Source organism: Castor canadensis, chromosome 8 (genome assembly GCF_047511655.1).
Source record: "Castor canadensis chromosome 8, mCasCan1.hap1v2, whole genome shotgun sequence".
NCBI classification, from domain to species: domain Eukaryota; kingdom Metazoa; phylum Chordata; class Mammalia; order Rodentia; family Castoridae; genus Castor; species Castor canadensis.
In genome coordinates, this window is record NC_133393.1 from 1,393,185 (window position 1) to 1,408,402 (window position 15,218).

The 15,218-nt window shown below is 38.9% G+C and overlaps 1 protein-coding gene across 6 annotated transcripts in view; it reads left to right on the forward strand.

The window, feature by feature from the left end:
- Positions 1-15,218, forward strand: part of Khdrbs2 (KH RNA binding domain containing, signal transduction associated 2) — a 497,340-nt gene that overhangs the window by 462,931 nt on the left and 19,191 nt on the right. For 5 of the 6 annotated variants that reach the window (XR_012450579.1, XR_012450575.1, XR_012450578.1 and 2 more), the window contains one exon: positions 10,054-10,140. The gene's annotated coding sequence lies outside the window, so the exon portion shown is untranslated. Of the gene's footprint in view, positions 1-10,053; positions 10,274-15,218 lie in introns of those variants that run through there. The other variant, XR_012450576.1, reaches the window with a different exon arrangement.

Here is a 15,218-nt window from a genome sequence, read left to right on the forward strand (position 1 = left end):
CTACACCTCCCACATAGCTGGAATTACAGCTAATGCCTACCTTATTTGTTGAGATGGGGTCTTGCTAGCTTTTTGCCTGGGCTGGCTATGAACCATAGCTCAACTCCTGAGTAGCTGGGATTACAGGTGTACACCCCACACCAAACCTCAACTTACACTCCAAGAGTGCTGTAATTTGGTGTAGAATACACTGTGATTAAAAAATAAACCCTATTAGAAGCATTAACTCTATAAAAGTTCTCAAAAAGAATTCATTGTGTATTTGACATACTTTGATTAATAGGAAAATTTAATATAGGATGTTGTTAAAGGTTAATTACTTTAATGAGTAAAACTCAGTGATGAGTTGATTCCTCAGAAGTGATGAGGACTGTAATTAATTCTCTCAGGATTTAACTCTAATGTATTTGTATGTTTTAAGAAACATCAGGGTGACATAGTGAATTGAGATAGTTTCCCACCATTAGTTGTGCATTTCAGTATAACACCTAAGGAAATGAGAGCAGATGACAGCAGTAATGGCAGCTTGTGGCTGGAAGAAACTCAAAGCAGGTGGCCTCAAAACAGCTTACAACTGAATTATCTTAGGTCAGCCAAGCAAAATGCATCATCAGCAATTACAGTAAGGAAACATGGCACCCAGTGCAGCATCTTGGTTTCAAAATATCCAAGAAATATTTTGGGAAAGGTCAGCCAGACTTGACCTTTCCGATGTACTTGAATGTAAGCCTTGATTCTTTAAAAATTTATGATGATAGTGAAGAAAGCAGGCAAATTTTCTTCTATGAAAAAATTGGGGCAAATTTTCTTATCCTAGTTTTAAAGTAAAGCAAGATCTCACAGGGTTAAGAGATTCATCTAAAAAAGAAAACCACATGAGTTCTGTGTTGGGGCTGAAACACATTCTATCCAAGACAGTTAACCTTCTCCTTGTGCCCAGTGATGGTGTCTGGTGTAGAAGAGGGTACAATCCAGGTGGAAAGAAATGAAAGACCACTCATATAAAAATTACATCTTTTAGTAAAGCATGTTCCGAGCTAACAAAAGGTATTGATGATTTCCCTATAGCTTCAATAATTGATATTTACACAGATGCTGAAGGCATGTTGTAATGATTGGTAAATGCTTTAGAAATAGCATGCTGGTGTCAGATGCAAACGAAATTGCTAAAATGAAGAGCCTGATCCAGGAAGTATACACTGAGTTTATAATATCTAAATCAACACTTCTCTTTTCATGTAAGGGAGAATAGGATTGAATACAAAGCACAACATGGTAAATAAGAAACAAATAGAGATGTTCTACTTTCGATGAAGTTACCCCAATTGTGACTACATTTCTGTGCTACCTAAGACCACAAGAACTCCAAAGGAAAGAAAATCTGGCTGTCATCTACCACTAAATAAGAATTAATGTAACTTTGGATATTATTTTTATACGTATGTTATTTCTTTCCATCTTTTTTTTTTCATTTTTCTTTTATAATTCATATGTGCATACAAGGCTTGTTCATTTCTCCCCCCTGCCCCCACCCCCTCCCTTACCACCCACTCCGCCCCCTCCCTCTCCCCCCCTCAATACCCAGCAGAAACTATTTTGCCCTTATCTCTAATTTTGTTGTAGAGAGAGTATAAGCAATAATAGGAAGGAACAAGGGGGTTTGTTGGTTGAGATAAGGATAGCTATACAGGGCATTGACTCACATTGATTTCCTGTGCGTGGGTGTTACCTTCTAGGTTAATTCTTCTTGATCTAACCTTTCCTCTAGTACCTGTTCCCCTTTTCCTATTGGCCTCAGTTGCTTTAAGGTATCTGCTTTAGTTTCTCTGGGTTAAGGGCAACAAATGCTAGCTAGTTTTTTAGGTGTCTTGCCTATCCTCACCCCTCCCTTGTGTGCTCTCGCTTTATCATGTGCTCAAAGTCCAATCTCCTTGTTGTGTTTGCCCTTGATCTGATGTCCACATATGAGGGAGAACATACGATTTTTGGTCTTTTGGGCCAGGCTAACCTCACTCAGAATGATGTTCTCCAATTCCATCCATTTACCAGCGAATGATAACATTTCATTCTTCTTCATGGCTGCATAAAATTCCATTGTGTATAGATACCACATTTTCTTAATCCATTCGTCAGTGCAAGATTCCACCTCACCCCTGTTAGAATAGCCATCATCAGCAACACCACCAACAACAGGTGTTGGCGAGGATGCGGGGAAAAAGGAACCCTCTTACACTGTTGGTGGGAATGTAGACTAGTACAACCACTCTGGAAAAAAATTTGGAGGCTACTTAAAAATCTGGACATCGATCTACAATTTGATCCCGCAATACCACTCTTGGGGATACACCCAAAAGACTGTTACTCCAGAGGCACCTGCACATCCATGTTTATTTCTTTCCATCTTAAAAAAAGTACCTTATGGCTACTGGATAACTGAGTTTCTTAAATAACTTGTGAGTTTTAAAGTCTAATTTTGGCTTGGTTTGCAAAAAAATCAGAAAATTTGTAGCCATTCCCTATGTTAGTTAGTTAGAGTTAGTTAGTTAGTTAGTTAGTTAGTTAGTTAGTTAGTTTTAGTTAGTTAGTGAGTTATGGTGTTGAACTCAGGGCTTCGCACTCACTGGGAAGGTACTCTACCACTTGAGCTGTGCCCCAGCCCTTTTTACACTGGTGATTCTGGAGTTAGGGTCTCACTTTTTGCCCAGCCCATCCTGGAAAACGAGCCTCCTATTCTGTCCTTCCTGCAGCAGCTGGGGTGACGGTCACACCATGTACACATGTACAGTTTTTTCAGTTGAGATGGGGTCCTGTGAACTTTTTTGTCTCATACTTCCATCTCCCCAATCTCAGCGTCCCAGTAGCTAAGATTACAGGCATGAGCCACTAATGCCTGCTTCCTAACTGTGAACCAAGAAATCTGTTTGTCAGGAAAAGATCCCAGAAAGTCTGAGCCTAACTTGAACAGATCAGAGTTGATCTTAATTTAATTTACTGAACAATTTCATTTAGCAGTCTAGAGACTTGAGTTTCTTCCACTAGGGTGTACTCATCTGGATGGATTCTGATATTTGGTCCGATTTGTCTCTATCTTTATTGCCAAAGTGCACTGCCAGAAAGACCATTTGTCACAAACCCACCATTGAAAGGATACATGGCAAATCAATACAGATTTTACTTTTTCACAATTAATTTGCTGAATTCTGTTATGCAGAAAATGTAACTTCTTTTCCAACACAAAAGCAGCATATTTACAATGCTTAGGCTTACTCAAGTTCCAGGTCAAATTTCATTCCTGAATTTGACATGGATTCTTGAATTTTTATTCCTATGACCAAATAGTTCAACCGAGCTCATAACCTCACAGATTTTTGATTAACTGCTGAGATCAGGAAACACACTTTTGTGACACCCGGGCTGCAACTGGTTATAGAAATACACATATCTGGTGATGGGTTGATCCCACCACTGCAGGGGAAAGGGTCTAGGTTCACAGTGTGAGTAAGAGATGGACACCAAGCTTAGTGTGTCTCCACAGCACGAATTACTTATGAGGACAAATTATTTTGTAATGTCATTTTGGTAAATTTCTAAAAGATATTACTTCCTTTTCTTCTGGGGCTGGATTTATATGTTTAAATATGAAATATATTAGAAAGGCTTTATATTATACATGATTGCTAGTGAATTAGACACCAAGTGCTTTGTTTTACTTATCATCTCGTTAGACTTTGACTGGGAAAGTATATTTTATCTCCCCAAATAACCCTGAATGATAATTAATGTGCTGGAGAAGTAGTCAGTCAATTTTGTAGACTCATCAAGTAGCAGAAATCACACACACCTCAGTTCTCAGATGATTTGTGTGTGTAACTAATGGTTTTATTTTTAATAAGACCATAGACAGCATCAAAATATAATTACTCAACTTAACCACACTGTTGGCTCATAAGTATGATAGCTATTATTTAGTTTTATGTGCCTTAAATATACAAATAGATAAGGAAACAGAATTTAAGAGTAGAAATTTTAGCACCAGGCAGAGTCTGCTAATTTCCTTAGGACTGTGAATCATGATGGAATTAAACTTCAAAATCAAATGATTAGAGTTAAAAAATAAAGTAGGCATTCAGGCATGTTGGTACGTGACCATAATCCCAGCATGTGGGAGGCTGAAGCAGGGAGATCACAGGTCTGAGGCCAGCCTGGGCTACAAAGCAAGACCTTTATGATTAAAACTGCAACCAAAACAAAATGTTGCTCACATTGCATGGAATACCAATTTCATAACATCTTTAATGCTGAATATTCTTGTTTCTTCAAAAGATACTCAGATCTTACTAGAATTTAGGTCATCAGTAGACCCTCATTTCAAACTTAAATGGAACATTATTTGTATGAATTTTCTGCTTTCCTTATCATGTACTGTACTTATCCCATCTCCAATTTTACTGCTTAGGCAGGTTTGAAATTTTTACTTTTTCCTTCTTTAAAACAATAAACCTTATTTACTAATCATCCATTCAAATCAGAATATTTGCTGAAATTAGCCTACAAGCTTTCAATCCTTTCTCACTTTGCTTTGCAGAGAGAGCAAGCTTGACTTCTCAGTGGCGCGATTCCTCTTTGTCTCAAAGCACCCCTCCATGGGATTAACAGGAAAAATGTGTAACGTGCAACACTCAAATACTTCCCTATAGTTCTGGCCACAATCGACAGCAATCATTTATGTCTTACATTAGCACAGTAACACCCAGAGCTTATTCCACTATATTTTATTCAACTTTGTAAAAATAAAAACAGTGTTAATAATAAAGAAGTGCAGAATTAATTTTTCTGTGGTGCTGGGAACTGAACCCAAGAACACACTCATGTGAGGCGACTGGTCTACCACTTGATTGACATCCTCACCCTCTTGTTTGCATTTGCCTTCATCTTATATGTATCTGGAATTACAGGCATGTACCACCATGCCCAGCTCTATCTTAATTTTTGACAGATGAAAAGTGGCCATAAAATAACTGGAGTGATAGTCTATTGATTTTTTAATTGGAGATAAGATTGGGGATGTAGTGAGTCATTTCTACTCCGTGGCTCCCCTCTGGACATGTTCCTATGTTTACGTCCCTCGTTACTTGCTCAGTAGCTTCAAGAACACACACAAGTTAGAGTATGTATTATTCGCTACCAATATGTAGAATTAGAAAAAGTGTATCCAGCAAAGTTACAATGAACTTTGTTTTAATATCAAGTAATGATGTATTTTAAAACTATAATAGAAGTAAGTCGATTGTTCAGCTAATACGTTTCTGGACATGCTGAAACACCACAGAACCACATTTATTACAAGTGATAAAACCACAGAGCTAAACTAATCAAATTCAAATCAACTCAGCCGCATATGTTTCAGCAAGATCGTGTTTAAGAAATGCAAAATGGACCAAAAGATGAAAGGCTTCATTGCCTTATAATCAAAAGCAGTCGACTCAAAACTTCAAACAGGTAGAAGTAAGTTTGTTGTTTCTTGGTTGTGTTCTTACTGGAGTGTTGTCGGGAACATTTGACAACTCTTAGACATCTCATTTGTCTCTGTTTATCATGTTGACACGTCAAACCACAGGACAAGAAGAAAAGAGAAGCTACACTTACACGTCTACACAACAGCATTTGCAAACACATGCAGACCCTCAGTTTACAGAAAAGGAATGTGTGCTTTCTTTTCCTCAGTTCTCATTGCTTTTATATGTTTGTATACTGATGTTCAACTAATTTGGGAGCAGTAAAGAATATTAATTAATGCCCTAGCATTGAAGACATCAGGTTCATGTATTAGAACAAATAACAACAGATGGGTATAATATTGCTATATTCAAATAACAATAAAAGCCAGAAATAATTTTTCTCATATATTAAAAAATGGCAGTAATTGCATAAAAATATTTTTTCACTAATCTTATAAAACTTCTACCAAAGGAAAAGTGTTGAGTTAATACATCATCCAATCAATTAATGCTTTGAAAGGGCTAAGTTTTACATAACACAAGTAGAAATACCAGTGGTGTTATAAGTTAAGAAAGCAGTTAAAACACCAAAGCTGAGCCTTTCTGATACAATAAAGTAAGTTACACCTTGGAGTTGTTCTGACAGCTCCTTTTGTCCTGCTCCGTGTTGATCTCCAGCATCAAGGCACCAAAACTCAAATTACATAGATCATTTTCTTCCACACTTTTGACTTTCCTTTTGTTTCCCTAGGAGGGTAAGATTTTTGAACATGATCACGTGCTCTGTGTTCCCTGACTGGTAGTGTAAGATCTTATGAGAATTTTAAACAATAGCTAAGGTTTGGAGACAAGCCTCGTACCCTGTGGTATTAGGACACCACTGCACTCAACTATTGTCAGACTTAGACCAGTTCCACTTCACAAAATGGCAGTCGACCATTGCCAAAATCCTACCCACGTCATAGGCAGTCATATTTCCACTACTGTGTCATAGCTGCTTGTAAATATTGTCCTGTGTGTGCCTCCTGCTGATGCAATGACTAATGGTTGCCATTATCTCTACTCAAACTCATAAAAACTTCTTCAAAAGAAACTGATCATAGCTGGAATGCTCTTTAAACTCTTTTTTACAACAACACAGCATATTAAAGCACTTACATATAAAAGGTGAGGTGGATAATTTGTTTTGTTTTGAGACTGCTTGACAACTGCTAGTTATGACATTTTCTGTGAGGTGAATTGACACCCCACTGAGAGTGCTCAACAGATGACTGCATGGTGCTGTGAGGTCACTGTACTCATCTGGAGGTAAAGGTGAAGATGTGTGATAGAAAACCCAAAGGCTGGAAAAAATCTGACACTGGTCATTTGGAAGTTCAGTGTTCTGAATGGGTGAGTCCCCTCATCCATTCATGATTTCGTCTATGCACTCTGCTCATAAGAAAGGCACAGAGCACTTCTTGATGAGTCAAGTGGGGTTAAGCAGCTCTTTGTAGCAGATGGGAGCCAAGTAAGACCTTAAATAATGTCAAACAAATGAGAAATTCTTTGCTTTTCTTTGACATTATAGCTCTCTAGCAATAACATTTTGATTCTCATAGGCACATGACTTTTATGTCTTATAGCACCCGAATTTGGAATGATGAGTTTCTCAATTACTGAGTAAAAAAGAAGCCTGAAATCAACCAATAAGAAAAGAAAATGTATTTTGTTGAGAGAACATGATGAATATCCAAACAATTTCTGATAGTCAGAGGAGTGGGGAACAGAAAGTTCTTGCACAGAAGAAATGGCACCTACCATACATGACAGATCTTCATAGAGCTATTGTAGTTATATTTCGAGTTTTGCCTTTTTTTATCATAGGGAAATTCAGTTTTGTGGGAGAGAGCCAAGATATAGAGGCATTCAGGCAATGTTTGTGAGATGCTAAGGGGTGAGATGGAGCAGCAGAAAGAGAACATGAGAACACACGGCCACAATTATCTGTTCCCTCCTGAAATTCTAATTTGTTATGAAACAAAAGAAGACATACATAGATGGAAGGATGGGTGATCAGTAAAGATGATTAAAGAGACATGTTTCTGGGTTTTTTTCTTAATCCACTCTTGTATTGAGCAAAGACTTTTTTAGTTACTATGAAATAAACGCAGAGCCAAGAAATTATGTAAGATAGTTCAGAAAGTTGTTTTCAAGTACTTAAAGTTTTCTGTGCATTCCCCAAGACCTGACTTTCAGAAAGACCTTAGAAAGACTTGAGATATGTTAACGATATGTTATAAATACTGTGCAGGCAGCATGCCTTCTTCTATTTTTTCTCCAAGGAGTTTGGAGCAAGCAGCAGCCACACTGGTGTTCATCGGAAATCTGACCCATCCTGCAAACTCTTGCCAGGGAGGTCCATGTAAGCTCTCCTGCACACATAACTCCCCCTCAGAGACTTGCTTGCAGCCAGAAACCATGCTGCAGCTGACCAGGCAGATGATAGATAGGTAGACAGATAGATAATAGATACATACATAGGTAGATAGATAGGTAGATGATAGGTACATAGATAGATAATAGATAGAAGGATACATAACTGATAGATTATAGATAGATAAATGACAGACAGATAATGGATAGATAGATACATAGGTAGATAGATAGATAGATGACAGATAGATAAATGATAGATACATAGGTAGATAGATAAATAGGTAGATGATAGATAAATGACAGACAGATAGATACATAGGTAGATAGATACATAGATACATAGATAGTTACACAGATACATAGGGAGATAGATAATGTATAGATAGATGATAGATAAATGATTGGTAGATAGATAAATGATGGATAGATACATAGGTAGATAGATTATAGATAGATAAATGATAGATACATACATACATACATAGGTAGATAGATGATAGATGGATAGATAATAGATGATAGACGAATGATAGATACATAGACAGATAGATAGATAGACAGACAGACGGATGGATAGATAGATAGATAGACAGATAGATGGATAGATAGATAGATAGATATGCCCAGGTCTGGCTGACACCTGCTGCTCCAGTGTAACTAAGGCTGACACTGTCTTTCACTTTTAGGTGTGCTTCAGTATGGATGAGAAATTAGGGTAGCCTTATCTAAAAACAATTTTGAAATGTTAGCAATCAAAATAAATCTTTATTGGATGTTTGCTACTTGTTGGAGACATTCAAATCCTTTCATGTATAATGAATTCTTCACAATAACCCAATGAGTGCTTACCTGGCATGTGCAAAGTGGATTAAACCCCAACACTGTAACAAACAAAACAAAATAATGAGGCAGGTATTTATTATCCTCATCTGCATCTGGGGAAGCAGAGTCAGAGACGGTGAACAGCATGACCTACTCTCATTGTGGGCAAACAGACCCAGACGAAGTCTGGCTTATTGCAAGGTATGACAGAAGGTGGTAGGCTATCTTCTTGTTTGCTGGACCATACAATCAACTGTTTCACTTAATGTGTTCAAATATTATCCATAGTTCTATTTTTTAGTTATTCCTAGCTGTTATGACAATATTTTTATAAAGACTGTGCCTTTTAAAATGCAGGAAAAGACTCAACTGAAATAAAACTCAGTTGAGTTGTACTTCAAGGTATTAAGACCACTACATTAATGATAACAATGACTTTTTTGTACTAGGCACAGTGCTTGAGCTTTCCCTTATGCCATATGACTGGTACTTAAAATAGTTCTTCAAAGCAGAATGTTTGAACCCCATGAATATATGTGAATTGTTTTATCTATTAGTCCTAAATTGGTTCATAAGTTAAGAATAATGATTGGGCGGTTAAATCACTTCTGCAGTGGGAGTAACTGATTATCAGATATAGGACACAGATTAGGAGCAAAGTGACTTTTCTACTGCCTTGTAAGATTAACCATCGTGTGCTAAGTGCTGAAAAAGGAAATGTTCTTTCCATACTTTTTCTCTTCTGTTGTTCTTCTACTCATCATAACCCAAGAAGAGAATCTGGATATGAACCAGTGTAAGTTAACTTCACAGTGCTAGAGAGAACATTCTCCTGGAACACTCCAAAAGATTGTCCCAATTTAGAAAAATTTCTGAGAAATAATATTAAATAAAGATGAATAACACTCACTCATTCACTTTATATTTGCACAAATAACACAAATATAAAACTTATATGACAGTATTACATAAAGGTTGTTGAAATAAAATTTCTGGTCATCATTTCAAACAAAAAGTGTGGAGGTTCTTAGAACAAATAGGTTCTGTGTTACAGATAACAAAGTAAATACTAATGTGGACTGTGTGCTGTCATAGAATGTCAAATCATACAGTGCAGTTTGAACAATGATTCTTACCCGTATCATGTAGATTGTGCTTTAAAAATACAGACATCGGGATCCTGCTTGCAAATGGCAAAGTTCTAAGGTTGGAGCCTGGGAATCTGTAGTTTTTAAACTCCACAGGTGATTCTAACATGGAGTATGAATAACTCATTAAAATGTATGTTGAACATATCAATATGTTAATATTACAGATTAAAGAAGCTAATTTGGACTGGGGCTTAAAGAGATGACATCATGAAGAGAAGAAATTTGAACAGATGGTCAGGTGTGAATAGAGGGTAAGTAAACAGCTATTTTTCTTTTCTTTCTTATCTCAAAATAAATCTTGCCTTTGAAAGGTTTTATTCCACATTTTAGGTTTATAATTGGGTTATATACAATCTTTTAGACCCACTGGTCTGGGATATATGGGTAAATTTATGCCAGTAACCACTTAGAAATATTCAGTTATTTTCTACATCTATAATAAGAATGCATGAAAATCAGATTTAAAATCTTTCTTCAAAGGTTATTTATCATAGATTAATTTAATATCCACAGTAAAGAAATTTCATCACACCCAGTAAACACAATTTAAACTATAGACTACCAAAGGGCAGGATCCATGTTTCATTCAAATTTTGATTCTTAGATCCTTAAAACAGGGTATGGTATCTAGAGTATGCATAATACATATTTGTTAAATGATGAATTTTCTTAGGTTATTCATTCCAGTTTCTTGGAGGCAAATTGCAGTGGTCTCCATTTGGAGGATGGAGCAATTCACCTGTGGGGTTCTTTTGTTGTTTTGACCTGCAGCCAGAGCAACCATAGATTTTACAATCATTAACTCCTAAGAGTAAGATTTTAGGCTTTTTCTGTCCCAGAAAAAGACTGAAGTGAAGAGAAGAGAAGTAGGGAAGGCAAAGGGGTGGTGAGCATGTTAACACCAGTGAGTTCTTCCACATTCGTGCCCAGGACAGGTGAGCCAGGTGAGCCCTCTCCTCAGACCATCCTCCGTGGGAAGCAGCAAAGTCGCAAACCTAACCTTGGCAGGAGCAAGCCTTCTAAGGCTCCCCAGATAGACCTGCTCTGTCACCATTTTGGACTGGTAATAGAGCTTTAAAGGCACAGCCAAAAGGTCACCAAGAATTTTTACCTTCCTCAGCATTGCCCCCCAGCACAGGTATCCTTAGCTTCCTGCTGAGCTGCTGGTCACAGTCTCCCTGTGTAATGTTATGACACACTTGGAAAGTGTCATAGGGACAAAAGAAGAAGAGGAGGAAAGAAGGAGGAAAAACGAGGCTGGGAACGCGTGTGGTGAACTGAAGATAAAAAGCTGTGATGTGGTCATTCAGACAGGGTTTTGGTTGGCAGGTGCTTTGTGAAACATGTTAAAACACACTCGTGTGGGATGGGTTTGATAAAGACACACGCATTCTGCTATCAGGGAAAAGGCCTAGAGGACCTGGAAGGTGGAGCTTGGACAGCAGGTATTGTCATAGCACAGGGTGTCCACAGCCCAGCGCAGGTGCCCTGTGGCAGTCTGCTTGTTCGTCCTTATTGACTGATTGCATCTGGTTCAGTTGACATGGTATTGGGATGGAAGAACTTTTTAAACACAGCCATCCAGCTAGGCGCCCATGACTGTAATCCTAGACGTTGGAGGCTGAGACCGTGAATCATGGTTTGAGGCTAGTCCAGGCGTATTGATGAGACCCTATCTCCAAAATAACCAGAGCAAAATGGACAGAACATTCTGCTTTGCAAGCACAAAGCCCTGAATTCAAGCCCCAATCCCACCCAAAACAAAAGTGTCCATCCCACCATAAAGAACTAATGAATGAGCTCTCAAGGTGACTGTATTCTGACAAACACATGGAATTTGGAACACATCCCAAAGCTTCCAAATTGTTAAGCAGAACCTTAGCAACCATACTGGCTGCAAAACAGCCTAGGGAACTCAGTTTGGTAAATGCCAGGTGCCCAGCTCAAGATAGATAACTCCTGGCCATCACAGGACAGGGCACTTAGCTGCCTCCTGCTCCTACAAGGTGGCTTCACTCGGAAGGGCCACCACAAGTACACAATTCTTTCTTTACAAGCAGCGATAGAACAGAAACATCACCAAAGCAGCTTAGTTCACATTGTGTCACATGGAACAGCTGAAATGAAATGAGTGTGTGTATTAAGGATATTTCAAGAATAGCACCACAGCCAGGGGGCAATACCACAGTGACTTCAACCAGAGCTGGCCATCTGTAGAGCATGACACCCCAAAGTGTGTGATTCCCCTGGACTAGGCTTCACTTACCTCATGCTGGTAGCTTGAAGTGCAGTTTAATTATACCACAGAAATTGCCAAATGCTACAAATCAAGGTTTTGGTTTTTGTTTTTTGGTTTTTTTTTTTAAATCTTGTAGCGGGCAGTGAACCACTTACCAGCACACCACTGAGTTACATATGTTTTGTAAGAAAGGGACCAGATATAAATATGTCTCTATAATTAGGAATATTGCTTACTGAGTAAATATTTAAAGAAGACACTGATTAAGAGAGATAGTATTTTGTTAGACTGCCTAGATATAAATCCTTGGTTAGCTGTCATCTAATAGCTAATAAAAGCCCTGAGCCTTTGTCTCCTCCTCATCCTTAAAATGAGAACCATATACCTATTTCTAGGGATTTATGGTGTGTGATGCTGTTTGAAAGGTGCCTGACGTAGAGAAGAGGCTCAATGGACATATGGGATCATGGTGTCAAAAGGAGATGACCACCTGGCTTTTTCATCTTTTCCTAAAAGACAGCTTAATTTCAGTACTTTCCCCTATGTTGATCATTTATATATGTTAGAAGTCTGTGCTGACCTCCCCAAGTTCTGTAAAGATCCGTTAAATGAAAGCACATCACTTTGAGATGCATAAAGCACTTTGTAAGCAAAAGGTGCGATAATTATATCAAAGGCATCCTCCTGAATTTTGTTTATGCAGCGTCTTTGGAATGAGAATCAGGTTTTTCTGTAGGCGGTTACGGCTCCTACAGAAACAAACACAGATGGTGTCCCAACTTCCCACTGAATAGTTTCAGGCAACAGCATTTATCAACTACCTCAGGTCACTAAACGTACAAAGGCTCAAAACAAACCCTATGCCTCAGTGTCAGGCCAGCATGGTAATTTAGGTAAATAAGCCTCTGATAATTCAAGGATTTTCTGGTGTATAAAATACACTAGTAAAACAAACAGACAAATCTTGCATGTAGGCTAAGATTTACCAGATAGGAATCAGCATGGGATTTCTTTTAGAGAAAAAAAAAATGAGTTTGTTTTTTCTAATGAGCAATTCTAGCCAAAGTAAAACTAGCTTGAGGGCTGTGCATGCAACATTTCGCAGTGCTGTGCAAAGCAGAGAGAAGAGGAGACAGGTCACAGACACATTTTTCTTACGCTTAGACCTCTAAGAGCCTGGTCTTCTGAGAGCAGGCTTTCTTTTTTGGAGCGAGCTAATTGCCGACTCTCTTAAACAACACTGGGTTTTGTGCTGTTTCCAGTCCTGTTTGCCTTGAATGTGTTCCCCACTGCTACTCTGCTAAAAGTGGGGATCAATCTGATCCTGGGCTCACTTTCCAGCCAGACAATTGTCTGGCTGGCACAGCTGGCTTCAACTAACGCAGTCAACGGGAGGGGACAGTTCAGGAGGTGGAGGTGGAGGAGGAGGAGACAGCCTTCCTCTGGCATTCGCTTGCCTCCTGCACAATCTCCGACGGCAGCACCTCGTCCTCTCCCCGTTCCCTCTCAAGTGAGCTAGGTTCCAGTTCCCACCAGGAGAACCAAGACTCCCATGTGACAGCAGCATGTCCTCACCTGTGTTCCTCCAGTCTAGGGATGAACAGATAACTTGCTGCTGTTGTTAACTTCTGAGCTGTCTCACTTTTCTCTGGTTCAAGTCTTCTGTTTTTAAATCACCTGTTTCCTGCTGTATCCAGGCCCCTGCATTGTGATCCTCCTAACAAATGCTCCAAACAAGTTCCGTTTCCTGATTTCCTAGTTGGACCTGATTGAGTCAAAGTCTGACACAGCTCATTCTGAATTCCTGGACAGGGAGCACTGTTAAGAGGACAGTTCTGTTACTCACTGCATGACCTAGAGATCCCTGGGGCATGCATGCCCCTTCCCAGCCCTTCTCCTTCAACTAAATGATGTTCTGCCTTGACCCCCCTCTGTGCCATGTCCCTGACTTGGAGACAGAAAGTATTTTTTATTGTTTCTGTGAACATTATGTTGGAAGGCACCCAGCATGACAAGTTGTTACTGACCTAACCTGCCCTCTTATTCTCACTGAGCTCCTTAGACACCCTACAGGGGGCCATCCCACAACGTTAGTGCCATTCCTACTGGGTCACAGTGGATAAGCAGATCTCCAGACCTTTTCCACATATAGGAATGAGGGGTTTGGAATAGCTATGCTGGTTCCCACTCTAAAACCCTATTCCTGTGTTTTCCTTCCAAGGAAGGAAATTTGGGCCACAAACAACTCCATTTCTTAAGTTTAAGATAGTTTTATAAACGTATAATTTGTTTGCATGTATACCTCAAGGGTTTGTTTTTTTCTTTATTAGCATATAACAGTTGTACTGGAGGAATACATTGTGACATTTACATATGTGTTGACAATGTAGAGTGTTTCAATTTACCCTCCGTCATTCTCCGAATCCCCTTCTTAGAACGACTTCAACGGGTTTCATTCTTCCATTTTCATTCATGGATACAGAATTCATCCCCCATATTCACCCTATCCTTCCCAAAAGCATCAAGCTAGGGTTGTATATCCTAGGCAGTTGTTGTACCTACTTTGGTCTTTGAACATTGAAACTTGCATTAATGCTGAGTTTCTAACATTCATGTTTTGGGAGGTTTTCTGTAGTTTTTCCATACACGCTGTCCTGTTGTGCTGTTCCTTTTCCTGGAACGATTTTCTTTTCCTTTCCTTTTCTTTTCTAGTGCTCTGAGTTCTCAGCCAGATAGCCCTTTCCAGGCGTATTTTCTCAGGGGACACGGCACCACTGGGGCTATGTTGCTTGAGGTCCCTTGTTTGTACTGCCACATTGCTTTATGGTAAATGATTCATTTACCTCTCTGTTTCCCTTTGGAATTGAACTCCATAAGAAAAGGACTATGTTTCATCGCCTCCCGCCCTGTAACATCTTGGCACTGAGGAGTCATTGAAAACATATTTGTTAAATTGTTTTTGAAAGTTTCAGGGCCTCCTGCACTAGACAAAAATTAACATCAGTTCTTGGAAAGGAAAGTATTTTTTTTAATTTGTTAGTGCTAGGAATATTTCACTAACAAACTGACCATTTTTTAAAAAGTGCCTAG